The sequence below is a fragment of the Pseudorca crassidens genome, chromosome 5 (assembly GCF_039906515.1).
Source record: "Pseudorca crassidens isolate mPseCra1 chromosome 5, mPseCra1.hap1, whole genome shotgun sequence".
Taxonomy (NCBI): Eukaryota; Metazoa; Chordata; class Mammalia; order Artiodactyla; family Delphinidae; genus Pseudorca; species Pseudorca crassidens.
The window spans coordinates 94453324-94468565 of record NC_090300.1 but is presented as its reverse complement, the minus strand read 5'-3'; the positions used below and the strand labels follow the sequence as shown (position 1 = coordinate 94468565).

The 15242-nt window shown below is 39.3% G+C and overlaps 1 protein-coding gene across 15 annotated transcripts in view; it reads left to right on the top strand.

The window, feature by feature from the left end:
- HHLA2 (HHLA2 member of B7 family) overlaps nt 1-15242 on the top strand; it is a 161218-nt gene that overhangs the window by 115557 nt on the left and 30419 nt on the right. Inside the window, exon 5 of one of the 15 annotated variants that reach the window (XM_067738954.1) lies at nt 47-89. The exons of the other annotated variants lie outside the window; for them this stretch is intronic. The gene's annotated coding sequence lies outside the window, so the exon portion shown is untranslated. The remainder of the gene's footprint in view (nt 1-46; nt 90-15242) is intronic. 15 annotated transcript variants of the gene reach the window in all.

Below are 15242 nucleotides of genomic sequence, written 5' to 3'. Positions count from 1 at the left end.
TTGTTGTAGTGGGAAAAGAGATTATTTTTTTCTTTTATTTATGTAGACAGAAATGGAGCCTACTTCCTGTGTCAGCAGCTCTTCCTCAGGTAAAAGACTTATTTTTATTTTGTGTCACTTTGGAATGTTTGGAGACATTTGAAGACCCAACTAACAGCAATTTAAACTTAACAGGAAGTCTAAAGATATAAAATCCATAACAGGCAGATATAGGGACTCAAAATATTATTAAAAGCCCAGATTCTTTCCATCTTTCTGCTCTGTTATTCTTATTTTGTTGACTTTGTAATCCTCATACTTGTTTCCTCATATCTGTAGGATGGCTGCTACAGCTCCAGGCATCAAAACAGTGCTCAGAAAGTAGAGGGAAGGGGTTTGCCATTAAGTTCTGCTCTTGCATCTATCCCTGTTACAAGGATTCCATAGAAATCCTCCCAACAGACCTCTGTTTATTTTTCATTGTCCAAAATAATATCAAAATGTTTGTTTTTTCTGTTTGATTTTAGTAGTTAATTTTGGATACAAAGCAGTACAAGAGGCTGGCCACACTTTCCTACTTCTTTAGTCTCAGAGTTAGGAGGAGGAAAAGGTGGACATACAGACATATAATTGGTTCAGTACTCAAGAGTGGGATAAATATGGTTAGCTACCAGACTCTCAGTTTGCAAGAAAGTTGGGAAGTTCTGACTGGTTTGCGCCCCTGATGCAGGCCCAGCTCTTCACAGTGTTCAGCACCCTAGTTTCTCCTTTCCCAAATGAAGAGGACTTCTATCCCACATGAGTCATGGTCATCTCATTTACATTTTCTGAACCCCACCTCAGTTCTCCTTTTAGCTAGAGGTGGTCATACCCTGCACAAGGCTGGGTGGAGGGCGAAGGAGTTTGGTTAGCAAGAAAGGAAGGAAATGGTACCAGTGGCTATCACAGTGTCCTTTTCACTTTATCTATTTCACACTGTTAAGTTTGCTTTTAAATGGTTTTCTGTCACATCTATGTATTGATGCTTACAAGCTGGCTCCTTTTATTCATTTTCTGAAAAACAAATCTGACTTCATCATTAGCTTTCCATTTCCTTAGTATCGATTACAGAAATGGTCATGATTGAACCCTTGCACACCTTTCCAGCATTTTCTCTTCCAAGTTGCCTGCTTGTTTTTTTATGTTCTCTCTTTTAGCTGTATCTTTGTTCTATTGTCTGCCTAGACTATCTTCCCTCATCCACTTCCCTCTTCTCTTCCTTACAGGTCAGTTTCTCCTTATCTTTCGAAACCGATGCTTCAGGAAGCTTTCTTTAACACCCCGTCCCCTCTTAAGCTCCAATATTTTTCCTCTGTGCTTCCAGAGCACCTGGTGGGAGTCCTTGGTGCTGCCTGTATCTCTGCATTCTGATTTATTTGTTTATATAATCCATCTATCTTTTGGTGCCACACTGAGCTTTTTGAGATTAGGGACTATCTGACTTACAGTCCCGTGATCTGTAGGAGATGTTCAAATTGTGTGGGATTTTTTTGTTGTTGTTTGCTTGTTTGTTTGTTTTTAAAATAAATTTATTTATTTTATTTATATTTTTTTGGCTGAGTTGGGTCTTCGTTGCTGCGTGCAGTCTTTCTCTAGTTGTGGTGAACCGGGGATACTCTTTGTTGTGGTGCGCAGGCTTCTCATCGTGGTGGCTTCTCTTGTTGTGGAGCGTGGGCTCTAGGCGCACAGGCTCAATAATTGTGGCTTGTGGGCTCAAGAGCGCAGGCTCAGTAATTGTGGCGCATGGGCTTCGTTGCTCCGCGGCATGTGGGATCTTCCTGAACCAGGGATCAAACCCGTGTCCCCTGCACTGGCAGGTGGATTCTCAACCACTGCACCGCCAAGGAAGCCCCAAGTTGCTGTTTTTAATGACAGAAAAGATGGTAGGCTTGATGGATGACTGGGGTTCCATACAAAAAAAGATCTAGTCCTGTATCCTAGAAGGTCAGGATTAATTTGAGGTATTTCACTTTCTCTTGTTTCTCAGAACTTTAATGTTTTCTGACTTTAATTTAGAAATGAGTTGTGAGTAAAAGATAGGGCTGAAGCAATAGAGCTTTACAAACAAAAGTTGTTTGGCAGGATTGACTCTGAGCTGTACAGAAAGCTCGTTGGTACAAAGCCAACCTGATAACCACTGTACTTTGGCAATGACCCACTGAGCTGTGCACACAGAGCTAGGCCAGCAGTCTTTCTTTTCTTCTGGTTTATTCTTTGGGTTAGCTACAGCTTTAAATTCTAAGAACTGAAAGCCCCTAATTCAGGTCTACATAGGCACATGTACCCGCCAGAAAGCAGTCCATTGTAAATCATCACTTAATGAACACTCTAAGTGTTGCCGAATGAGGTCGTATAGACCCCTGCTTGGGCCCTAGGCTGGCCGAGGGCCCCTGCCTCAGTGGGGAAGTTTCTTTTTCTGCTCAGGTTCATGCAGCCAAAAAACAAAACTGAATCAGAGACTGAAGCAGCACAAGCTTTATTCAATGGCCAGAGAACGGAGAAGCAGGAACTTAGTTCACAAATAACTGCTCACCTGGGGGACAATTAAGGCAAGATTTTAAGGGCAAGGCTAATGAAGAGAAGGCATATGCACTGGTTTTAGGCTGGATTCTTCCTGGAACTGGGGTGCCATCTCTTTTCTGCCCTTGTATGGTCCTCTAGCATCTGGGTAGGAAGCAGGTCGAACCATCTTGGTGCAGACAGGCAGAGATCTTACTATAACAGTGAGATGGTAATGAGCTGCAGGGGGACCTTCGTCCCACTTTTGAAGCTCAACCAGCTTGCACCAGTTTTCTTGTAGTTAGACTCTCTTATTCCTGTGCTGTGAACACAGCTAGAGAGTATGGTTAGTTGTGGTCTTCTGTAGGTTTACCTGGAGGGAGGAGCAGGGGTAGGTTCTGGGGCAACAGCACTGGTAACATAGCAGCTAAGAATAAGTCTTGTCAAGATTGCGTTTTGCCTGTTCTTCACACTAAATCCTTGATTCTGATATTTCGCTATAGGTCACTCAACCCTAAAACACCCTGATGTGTAGATACAAAGAGGAGTTATTTACTTCTGTATTTGAAAGGATGATACAGGGATTGAGTTAGGATGGTTAATCTCATTCTGAGGAATACTGAATATATCACTTACCCTACAAGGTATTCAAATGCAACAACTGTGACCATCACAGGATGGGACTCTGATATCAGAATTAGGTGATAAACCTAAATCAACGTTAGGAAGGAAGGCTTCTATTGCAGTCTAGCCCAGATTCTTTGACCTCCAGGTACTGTTGCTGGCCCTCCGTACTACAGAAACATTGTCTCACACTATCTGTGGTGAGAATGCACAGTACCGTTTTAGAGCTTTCATTATTTAGCTGAAATCCTTCCGTTGGACACAATCAACCCTAGTAGTTGGTCTGGTTAAAAAGAAGTGAGGTATCCAAATTATGTATTTTTTTTTTTTTTTTTTTCTCTGTACGCGGGCCTCTCACTGTTGTGGCCTCTCCCGTTGCGGAGCACAGGCTCTGGACGCGCAGGCTCAGCGGCCATGGCTCACGGGCCTAGCCGCTCCGCGACATGTGGGATCTTCCCAGACCGGGGTACGAACCCATGTACCCTGCATCGGCAGGCGGACTCTCAACCACTGCGCCACCAAGGAAGCCCCAAATTATGTATTTTAAACATTTTTAAACTTAAAATACACAGCTGTCTATTCATTTTCTAATTTTTTGAGTGGAGAGCACCAAGGCCTTGTTCTGAGTATAGGGCCACTGTATGATTTTCTATATTATCTTTCTTACACAGACTAAATCAATAACTCACCATCCAGTATTTCCAGTTTTTGTTTCTTAAAAGTGTCCAGGGAGCTTGGCATTTAGATTGTTAAAAAGAATTCAATTCCTTCTAGAGCTTTACAATTTGCTTTCAGTCTTTTACTATTGTTTCTCCCACACCTAATATAAATAGCTGAATTTTCTTCCCTCCTTTTTTGTGCTTTTATTTAGCTTCTCCAAAGCATTCATCTTATTTAACTTAGTTGTTGGAGAAACACCAAGTTTGTCTTGTCCTCCCGTTTAATCAATTAACATAATATATAGTTGAATTATTTAATGATGATAACACACGTTCTGAACAGAAGGGAGTAGAAGTAGACAGGCACAGCCAACAGGCTTCCTGGAGGCATTTGATGTGCCATGGGCATTTTTCAGTGTCTGTTAAAGAGGGAGAGGTGACTGTTTCCAGGAAGTCCTTGGACTTACATCTGCACATGTTCCAAACTCACCTCACTTAATGCAGTCTTGTTCAATTACTTACTACCTTTATGTGATTGGCAGAACACCTGCTGTCTGCCTTGTTAACCCTGGCATTTTTTTTTGGTCTGTCACATTGGCTTTGCAGCCTTCTTGCTAAAACAAAACAAAAAACAAAACAGAAAAAACCCCTCCACTCTGTCCAGCTATATTCTTTCTCATATAGAGCACTGTTGAGGAGGATTATGTAATCTATGCTTTTGCCAAGAAGAAATATTTCATGATAGAAGTCTGAACTGGAAAATGGTCCTTGAAGGCTAGTAAGTGCCCTGGTCCCTTATATGTAATGTAGTTTCCTTTACATGTGCTTTGTCTAGGGCTCCACTTCTAGGAGACCAACCCCTTTGGAGATGGGGGTTTATGGACAAGAATGAAGCTTGTCCCATAAGGAAGAAAACCGTAAGGATGTGTGGGAAGCAGGATGGGGCAGAGATAGAAGCTAAGCAAGGATGGGGCTTTAGGTGAAGTGTCAACCTCATTTCCATGGTGGGGCTCTGGACCACAGAATGTCTCTTGACTTGAAGCCACCACTGGGGCGCAGAGTAGGGAGGGAGTGTAACTGCCAGAACCATAGCTTCCATCACCTAAGGACAAGCATCTGAAAAAGGCTACAGTGATGTGAGCAGGTAGCACTAACTGAGCAATGTGTGCTTGAAAATGAATGGATAAAAGTGATCGCAGGGGATCTGAACAGGTGATTAATGGTCTGCTAACATACAAAATATTAAATATGTGGCATTTTTGAAATAGCTACTATTATTCGGCCCAATTTATGACCTCCCTAGATTTTCTTGGCCTCACCTGTTTCCTGGGCTTTTAACTGGTTGGACAAAGACAGCTCCTTCCCCAATGCCACTGCCACATTTCCAAACCTCAGCAGCTGACCCTGCCTCCCCTGGGGAGGCCAACTTCAGCATGTCCTCCATTGTACCCTGCACAGTGGAAGCTGCAACAGCTACAGGATCCAGACATGACCCAAGGAGACTCCCAGAGGCTGCAGTTTCCCTTGCCCCATATTTCCAGATTCAAAGTGTCATCCTGGGAGACATGACGTCTGGCTTCCTTAGCGGCTGTCCTGAGGGGCCAGGTGCACAACCAGAAAGAGCATGAGAGTTCAAGCCCCATGGGGTAAACTTTGACCAGTGGAGAAAACCTATAGATAAGTTCCTTTTGTTCTCCTCCTCCGATGGATTGTTCTGAGGTGCTGTGTTTCTGCAGAGGATGCCTGGAGAGCGTCCCCTGTGACTGAGCAAGTGGCTCTGCGTTCTAAAGCTATGGCCCACAGGGCAACCGCTACCTCGTATCTGCTTTTCCTCCTTTCTTGTTTCACTCCCCTTCTCCTTCACTCTTGCTGCTCTGTAGCTGCACCTTTTCACCTCCCCCAAAATGTGTTAGCACGTGCTTTTAACCTGGGTTCCAAACAAACCAAGAGCTACTCCCTACACCCGCACCCCACCCCCAAAACGAACTTGAAGCGAAGACAGTACCTCTAGAGATTCAAAATTTCAACCCAATATATGAATCCTCAAGTGGAGGATTTTCATCATAAAACAACGGGAGATTTTTTTGAGTAAGGAGAAGGTAATCCTAAAATTGTTCTTTTTTCTATCTAAACAAAGTCAATCCTATTAAGATCTAAGTGTATGCTGAGGAGAAATCCCTAGGATGCTACAGAGTTTTCCTTTGTTATGACTTCTTTCACAGATTGCCTCAGTGCCCTGAGCACTGTGTAGAGGCACTGAATTTAAAAACAATGCAGCGGAGAAAGGAGCACCCTGGAAGCCACTTTTCCTGAAGGAATTCATAACGTGAACCGGCATGATTCAAGTGATGTGAAACATTCTTGTTTATCGAACAAGAAAATTGACCTTCTATGTGCAGCTGGTCATATCTAGGCCAGCAGTTATGAGGCCAGGACTAGTCTTGACTGTTACTAATGTGCAGACTAGAGAATCTGACCTGAACACAAGTGAAGTTTGTCATTGTCCCAATTAGTGCTGATGGCCTCAGTCAGTGTGGTCTGTAGCTATTAAGATGAGTATAGGAGTAGCTGTTCTGTTCTCTTTATTTTATGTTGTAGAATGGCCTCAATTTTTTCTTCTGTCTGGTTAGTCTCAGCATCTGGATTTCTTTTTGCCATGTTTCATTACAGAGGCTGCTTCTCTTTGCCTTTCTCCCCCACATCTGGAATCCAGCCAAAATGTACCAGAACAAGATGCTTTCTAACATTTGAGCCCTTTTGTGAAGGGTGCTGATTGCAACTTGGGTAGTTTCAGTTTAATCCAAGGTGGAAGATTTCTGCTGCTTTTAGGGAAGAAAATAAGTGTCTAAAAATAAAACTTAGGCATGAAAATAGGGCCAAATACTCATTAACTGCCTCACTTAGCTGAATGCTGAAATTATTTCAAAAGCGTTAAATCAAGCATTTGTGTAGAAGAGGTTGAGTGTGTTTTTTTATTCACAGTACTTTATCTTAGATGATAAACGGGTTACTGTAATTTCTCATTTTATCCAAAAGACATGAATTAACTAGTTTTCAGGGGCCTAATTTTCAGCTCATGCTGACCCTTGAATTGGAGCCCTTGTGTTCACAAGCCTTTTGGAATGTATGGTGTGGGCGAGTCAGGGTATCCATCCAAAGCTTGATAGGCTAGGGTTAAGAATTCGATCCGAGTGTGGCTGGAAGTCTCTGAAGGGATTTAAATAGGAGGCTGTTGTAGACTCATTTATATTTTTAAGGTGCGACCTCGTATGCTGTGTTGACAGTGGATTATAAGGAGGCAAAGGTAGAACAGTGGTATCCATCCAGATAACTATTTTCGATATCCAGGTAAGAGATGTTAGTGGCTTTGGAGTAGAATGGTAATGGTAGAGTTGGAGAGAAGTGCACAAATGATGGAGTTTTGTTGATCCATTAACAAGAGACTGGTTAATGGATTAGATATGGGACATGAGGGAAAGGAAGAATCAAGGTTGATTTCTAAGTTTCTGGACTAAACAGCATGGAGGATATTGAGATAAAGACTGGAGGAGAAATAGGGTAATTTTTATGGTCTTGTTCAGGGTGGAGAACAATGGTAAAGGGAATGAGGTATAAATCAAGGGATCATGTTTGTTGTGTGATGCCTTTAAGGCATCTAAATGAACAGGTCAAATGGGCAATTGAGTATATGACGTTGACTCAGCAGATAAATTTAAGAATCCTTGGTGTACAGATGTCACTCAGAGCCATGGAATACAGGGATCTGTAAGCAGCTCTTTGCAGGAAACCACACTTAGCAGGAAACACCTTTGTCTTGTCACTTTAGCAGAGCTATATTGTAACTAATCTTAAACCAGACACCCCCATGCTCTACTCATCTCCAGCCCAAGCACACCTATCAAGTCTTTGGATCACACAATACCTTGCCTAACCTGTTGGTTCTTTCCGTAGATCAAAGAAGTAGAAATGAAGGATAAGTAATCAACAGATGACCATATCTCTTCCCTAGCTTCCCCTTCAGTAATCTTGTGAACAAACTCTGTTAACAAGACAGCATCTAAAGAAAGATTACAAGAAGTCGAAAAGCCTGCACACAAGCCTGTACACAGTCGGGGCTGGTGACGACTCTGACCCCCTATCTCAATGATTCACTGAAATTACTTCCCTTTAAAAATTTTCACAGCCAAGCAGAATCTTCGGAGTTGGTTTTGTGGGGACATGAGACTGCCTTCTTACCAGATTTCTGGCTTTCTGATAAAAAGCAGCTTCCCTTTCTATCAACACTTGTGTTTCTCTCAGGTATTGATTTTCAAGCAGCAAGCAGCCGGACCTGAGTTCAGTAACAGGCTTATCTAGGGAGAGAGTACCATGAAAGTATAAGTCCTGAGAACTTTCTATACTTCCACATAAATAGGGCAAGCAAAGGAGGAGGTCCAGTAAAGGACTAAGGAGGAGCAGCAATGAGGAAGGAAAAACTAGGAGAATGTGGTGGCCCAGAAACAAAGAGAAGAATCCTCCATAAAAAGGACAAGAGCCAATTGTGTTGAATGCTGCTGTGAGATTGAGTAAGATAGGGACGAATTGTATCCACCATTTTTGGCAACATAGAACTTCTTGGTGTTACTGACAAAGGGTAGTTTATGACATGTCATGTAAGCAGGGGCCTGGAGTGGATTGGGGGGAAATTGTAAGGGGGAAATGGGGGTGGCTATTTAGACAATTATTTCACAAAGTTAATAGAGCTGAGAAATAGGTATATAGTTAATCCAGAGTCAGAGGAGAACGCTGTTTTTTCTCATGTTCTTTTTTTAAAATATTTATTTATTTATTTGGCTGTATTGGGTCTTAGTTGCAGCACGTGGGATCTTTGTTGCGACATGTGGGATCTTTCATTGCGGCTCGTGGGCTCCTCTCTAGTTGTGGCACACAGGTGCCAGAGCGCGCAGGCTTAGCAGTTGTGACGCGTGGGCTTAGTTGCCCCATAGCATGTGGAATCTTAGTTCCCTGACCAGGGATCGAACCCGTGTTCCCTGCATTGGAAGGCAGATTCTTAACCACTGGACCACCAGAGAAGTTCCTCTCATGTTCTTAAGATGGGACAGGGCTTCCCTGGTGGCGCAGTGGTTGAGAGTCCGCCTGCCGATGCAGGGGACACGGGTTCATGCCCTGGTCCGGGAATATCCCACATGCCGCAGAGCGGCTGGGCCCGTGAGCCATGGCCGCTGAGCCTGCGTGTCCGGAGCCTGTGCTCCTCAACAGGAGAGGCCACAACAGTGAGAGGCCCGCGTACAGAAAAAAAAAAAAAAGATGGGGCAAATTGAAATATTTTGCTCATGGGATGGATCTAATAGAGAGAAAGAACCTAATCATAGAGTAGAGAAGGGATGTAATTACAGGGACAGATTTCTTGAAGATAAAAAATGATGTGCGATGCAGAGCAAAAGTGAAGGATTTGGATTTGGGTAAGAGGAGAAGGGGAGGCAGAAAGAGTGGACAGGTGTTAATGGGTTGGTTAAATTGGTGGTAGGGGGATGAGGGAGCATCCCTGGTTAATTTTAATGAATTAATGAATCAAGAACATTAGCTAAAAGGAGGATGGGAAAAGGGGATATTGGAAATTTCAAGAAAAGGTAGAAAATATTGCAGTCATCATGGAGAATGGGAAGTTGAACCTGTAGTACAAAAGTGGAAATGGAATGCTCCAGAGTTACATTAAACAAAGTGGAGTTAGTTTTTGCTTGAAAGAGATTGATTAAATCTTAAATTGTTTTTTAATAGCCTATAAAGGTGAAATGTATTATTACATATTTACATATATTCATAGTAGAAAATGAATTTAATGATTACTTTTAATCTTACTATTCAAGAGATAAGCCTTGTGATATATATCTTTTCATATATTATACAAGCAAATACAACTATAAGAAAAAATACAAAGGTCTTATTTTCATAACTACTACTCTTTTACAAGTTTTTACTTTGCCAAGCACTTTATTTTATTTTTGTTTTATGTTACATTATTTTAATACTATGTTGGTTCCTATTACACGAGAGTGATTTAATATTTCTATATATTTCAAAATAACCACCATGGGAAGTCTAGTTATGATCTGCCACATTACAAAGATATTACATAATTAGGTACTATATTTCCCCCACACTGTACATTTCATACCATGATTCAATTATTTTGCAATAGGAAGTGTGTACCTTTTAATCTCCCTCATGCATGTCTTTTCTTCCCCCTACTCCCTTCACCTGTGGCAACAACTTGTTTGTTCTCTGTGTCTATAACTCATGCTATTTTGTTATGTTCATTTGTTTTGATTTTTAGATTCCACATATGAGGGAAATCATACAGTATCTGTATTTCTCTGTCAGACTTATTTCCATTAGCAAAATACCCTCTAGTTCCATCCATGTTGCCACAAATGGCAAGATTTCATCCTTTTTATGGCTGAATAATATTCCACTGTATATGTATATCAAAACTTCTTTATCCATTCATCTATTGATCGGCACTTATGTTGTTTGCCTATTGGCTATTATAAATAATGTTGCAATAAACATAGGGGTCCATATATCTTTTCTAAGTGGTGTTTTCATTTTCTTTTTATTTAGTTATTTAGTTAGTTGCACCAGGTTGTAGTTGCAGGAGGCAGACTCCTTAGTTGCAGCTCATGGGCTCCTTAGTTGTGGCATGCGAACTCTTAGTTGCGGCATGCATGTGGGATCTAGTTCCCTAACCAGGGATCGAACCTGGACCCCCTGCATTGGGAGCACGGAGTCTCATCCACTGCACCACCAGGGAAATCTCTGGTGTTTTCATTTTCTTCAGATAAATACCTAGGAGTGGAATTTCTGGATCATATGATAGTTGTACTCTTAATTTTTTGAGGAATCTTCATACTGTTTTTCACAGTGGCTACATCAGTTTCCATTCCCACCAACAGTGCACAAGGGTTCCCTTTTCTCCACATCTTTGCCAACAGTTGTTATTTGTTGTCTTTTTAAATTCTTTTTTAAATTGAGGTATAGTTGATGTACAATATTATATAACTTTCAGGTGATTCACAATTTTTAAAGGTTCTGCTCCATTTATAGTTGTTATAAAATACTAGCTCTATTCACGCTGTTGTACAATATATCCTTGTAACTTATTTATTTTATACATAGTAGTTTGTTCCTCTTAATCCCAAGCTCTATCTTGCCCCTCACCCCTTCCCTCTCTCCACTGGTAACCACTAGTTTGTTCTCTATATCTGTGAGTATGTTTCTTTTTTGTTATATTCAGTAGTTTGCTTTATTTTTAAGATTCCACCTAAAGTGAAATCATACAGTATTTATCTCTCTTTGTCTGACTTATTTCACTTAGCATTATACCCTCCAGGTCGAACCATGTTGTTAAAAATGGCAAAATTTCATTCTTTTTTATGGATGAGTGGTATTTCATTGCATATATATACCACATCTTCTTTATCCATTCATCTGTTGTTGGACACTTAGGTTGCTCCCATATCTTGGCAACTGTAAATAATACTGCTATGAACACTGGGGTACATGCATCTTTTCAAATTAATGTTTTTGTTTTTTTCAGATATATACCCAGGAGTGGAATCGACGGGTCATATGGTAGTTTTATTTTTAGTTTTTTGAGAAATCTCCACACTGTTTTCACAGAGGCTGTACCAATCTACATTCCTACCAACAGTGTAAGAGGGTTCCCTTTTCTCCACATCCCCACCTACATTTGTTATTTGTGTTCTTTTTGATGATAGCCATTCTGACAGATGTCAAGTGATAACTCATTGTGGCTTTGATTTGCATGTCCCTGATGATTAGCAATGATGAGCATCTTTACATATGCCTTTTGGCCATCTGCATTTCCTCTTTGGAAAAGTGTCTATTCAATTCTTCTTCCTATTTGTTAATTGGGTTGTTTGTTTTTTTGATGTTGAGTTGTATGTGCTGTTTATATATTTTGGATATTATCCACTTATCTGTCATATCACTTGCAAATACTTTCTCCCATTTGGTAGGTTGTCTTTTCATTTTGTTGATGGTTTCCTTTGCTGTGCAAAAATTTTTAAGTTTAATTAGGTCCCATATGTTTATTTTTGCATTTATTTCCTTTGCTTTAGGAGACAGATCCAAAAACATATTGCTATGATTTATGTCAGAGTGTTCTAACTATTTTTTCTTCTATAAGTTTTATGATTGCTGGCCTTACATTTAGGTCTTTAATCCATTTTGAGTTTATTTTTGTATATGGCATTAGAGAATATTCTAATTTCATTCCTTTACATGTAGCTGTCTAGTTTTCCCAACACCACTTATTAAAGATTCTGTCTTTTCTCCATTGTTTATTCTTTCCTCCTTTGTCATAGATTAATTGACCATAAGTGTGTAGGTTTGTTTCTGTGCTCTCTATCTGTTCCATTGATCTATGTGTCTGATTTTGTGCCAGTACCATACTGTTTTGATAACTGAAGCTTTGTAGTATGGTCTGAAGTCAGGGAGCATGATGTCTCCAGCTCTGTTCTTCCTCAAGATTGTCTTGGCTAGTCGGAGTCTTTTGTGTTTCCATACAAATTTTAAAATTATGTGTTCTAGTTCTGTGAAAAATGTCCTCGGTATTTTGACAGGGATTTCATTGAATCTGTGGATTGCCTTGGGTGGTATGGTCATTTTAACAATATTCTTCCAATCCATGAACACAGTATATCCTTCTCTCTGTTTATGTCATCTTCAGTTTCTTTAATCAGTGTCTTATAGTTTTCCAAGTACAGGTCTTTTACCTCCCTGCGTAGGTTTGTTCCTGAGTATTTTATTCTTTTTGATGCAATGGTAAATGGGATTGTTTCCTTAATTTATCTTTCTGATAGTTCATTGTTAGTGTATACAAATTCAACAGATTTCTGAATATTAATTTTGTATCCAGCAACTTTGCCAAATTCATTGATGAGCTTTAGTAGTTTTCTGGTTGCATCTTTAGGATTTCTATGTATAGTATCAGGTCATCAGCAAACAGTGACAGTTTTACTTCTTCCTTTACAATTTGGATTTCTTTGTCTTGGCTGATTGATGTGGCTATAATTTCCAATACTATGTTGAATAAAAGTGGTGAGAGTGGGCATTCACTGTTGAGTATGATATTAACTGTGGGCTTGTCGTATATGACCTTTATTATGTTGAGGTATGTTCCCTTTATGCTCACTTTCTGGAGAGTTTTTATCATAAATGGATTTTGAATTTTGTCCAAAGCTTTTTCTGCATCTATTGAGATGATCATATAGTTTTTATTCTTCAAATTATTAATATGGTATACCACATTGATTTGTGGATATTGAAAAATCCTTGCATCCCTGGGATAAATCCCATTTGATCATGGTGCATGATCCTTTTAGTATATTGTTAGATTTGGTTTGCTAATATTTTGTTGAGGATTTTTGCAAGTATGTTTACCAGTGATATTGGCCTGTAATCTCCTTTATTGTGATATCTGTGACTGGTTTTGGTATCAGGGTGATGCTGGCCTCATAGAATAAGTTTAGAAGCATTTGTTCCTCTGCAGTTTTTTGGAATAATTTGAGAAGGATAGGTGTTAACTCTCCTCTAAATGTTTGGTTGAATTCACCTGTGAAGCCATCTGATCCTGGACTTTTTTTTTGGGGGGGAGTTTTAAAATTACTGATTAAATTTTATTACTGGCAATAGGTATGTTCATATTTTCTGTTTCTTCCTGGTTCAGTCTTGGAAGATTGTACATTTCTAGGAATTTGTTCATTTATTCTAGGTTGTCCATTTTATTGGCATTTAGTTGTCCACAGTAGTCGTTTATGATCCTTTGTGTCTCTGTGGTATTGGTTATATCTTCTTCTCTTTCATATCTGTTTTTAATGATTTGGGCCCTCTCTTTTTTTTTCTTGATAAGTCTGGCTAAAGGTTTATCAATTTTGTTTATCTTTTCAAAGAACCAGCTCTTGGTTTCACTGATCTTTTCCATAGTTTTTTTAGTCTATTTCATTTATTTTTATTCCAATCTTTATGATTTCTTTCCTTCTACTAAATTTGAATTTTATTTGTTCTTTCTCTAGTTGCTTTAGGAGTAAGGTTAGATTGATTATTTGAGATTTTTCTTGTTTCCTGATGTAGGCTCGTATCACTATAAACTTCCTCTTTTAACTGCTTTTGCTGTGTCCAATAGATTTTGGATCTCTGGTTTTTCATTTTCATTTGCCTCCAGGTATTTTTTTAATTTCCTCCTTGATTTCTTCAGTGATCCGTTGGTTGTTTAGCAGCATATTGTTTAGCCTCCACATGTTTGCTTTTTCAGTTTTTTTTTTTTTCTTGTAGTTGATTTCTAGTCTCATAGCATTGTGGTAAGAAAAGATGCTTGATATGATTTCAATTTTTCAAAATTTACTGAATCTTGTTTTGTGTCCTAGCATGTGATCTATCCTGGATAATGTTCCATTTGAACTTGAAAAATCTGTATAATCTGCTGCTTTTGGAAGGAATGTTCTATATATATCTCTTAAGTTCATTTGGTCTAATATGTTTTCTTATTGATTTTCTGTCTGGATGATCTATGCATTGAAGTAAGTGGGGTGTTAAAATCTCCTACAGTTATATTACTGTCAGTATTTCTCTTTATGTCTGTTAATATTTCCTTTATCTGTTTAGATGTTCCTGTGTTGGTACGTATATATTTACAGTTGTTATATCTTCTTGGATTGATCTCTTGATCACTATGTAATATCCTTCTTTGTCTCTTGTAACAATCTTTATTTTAAAGTCTACTTTGCCTGATAGAAGTATTGCTACCCTGCTTTATTTGATTTTCATTTGCATGGAATACTTTTTCCACCCCCTCACTTTTGGTCTGTGTGTGTCTTTAGATCTGAAGTGATTCTCTTGTAGGCAGCATATATACAGGTCTTATTTTTGTATCCATTCATCTACTCTATGTCTTTTGACTGGAGCATTTAGTCCATTTACATTTAAAGTAATTGTTGATATGTATGTTCTTATTGCCATTTTGTAATTGTTTTGGTGTTGTTTTTGGTTCCTTTCTTCTTTTGCTCTTGTCCTTTGTTATTTGATGAGTATCTTTAGTATTATGTTTGGATTCATTTCCCTTTTGTGTGTGTTTATACATTATAGATTTTTGGTTTGTGGTTAACATGAGGTTTATATATAACAGCTTATATATGTATCCATGATTATTTAAAGTTGCTGATCTCTTAAGTTTGAACACTTTTTTTAAAATGTAAATTTATTTATTTGTTTTTGGCTGCATTGGGTCTCCATACAAATTAAAAAATTTTTTTTCTTTTTTTAAATTAATTAATTTCTTGGCTGCATTGGGTCTTTGTTGCTGCACGTGGGCTTTCTCTAGTCACAGCGAGCAGAGGCTACTCTTTGTGGTGGTGCGCAGGC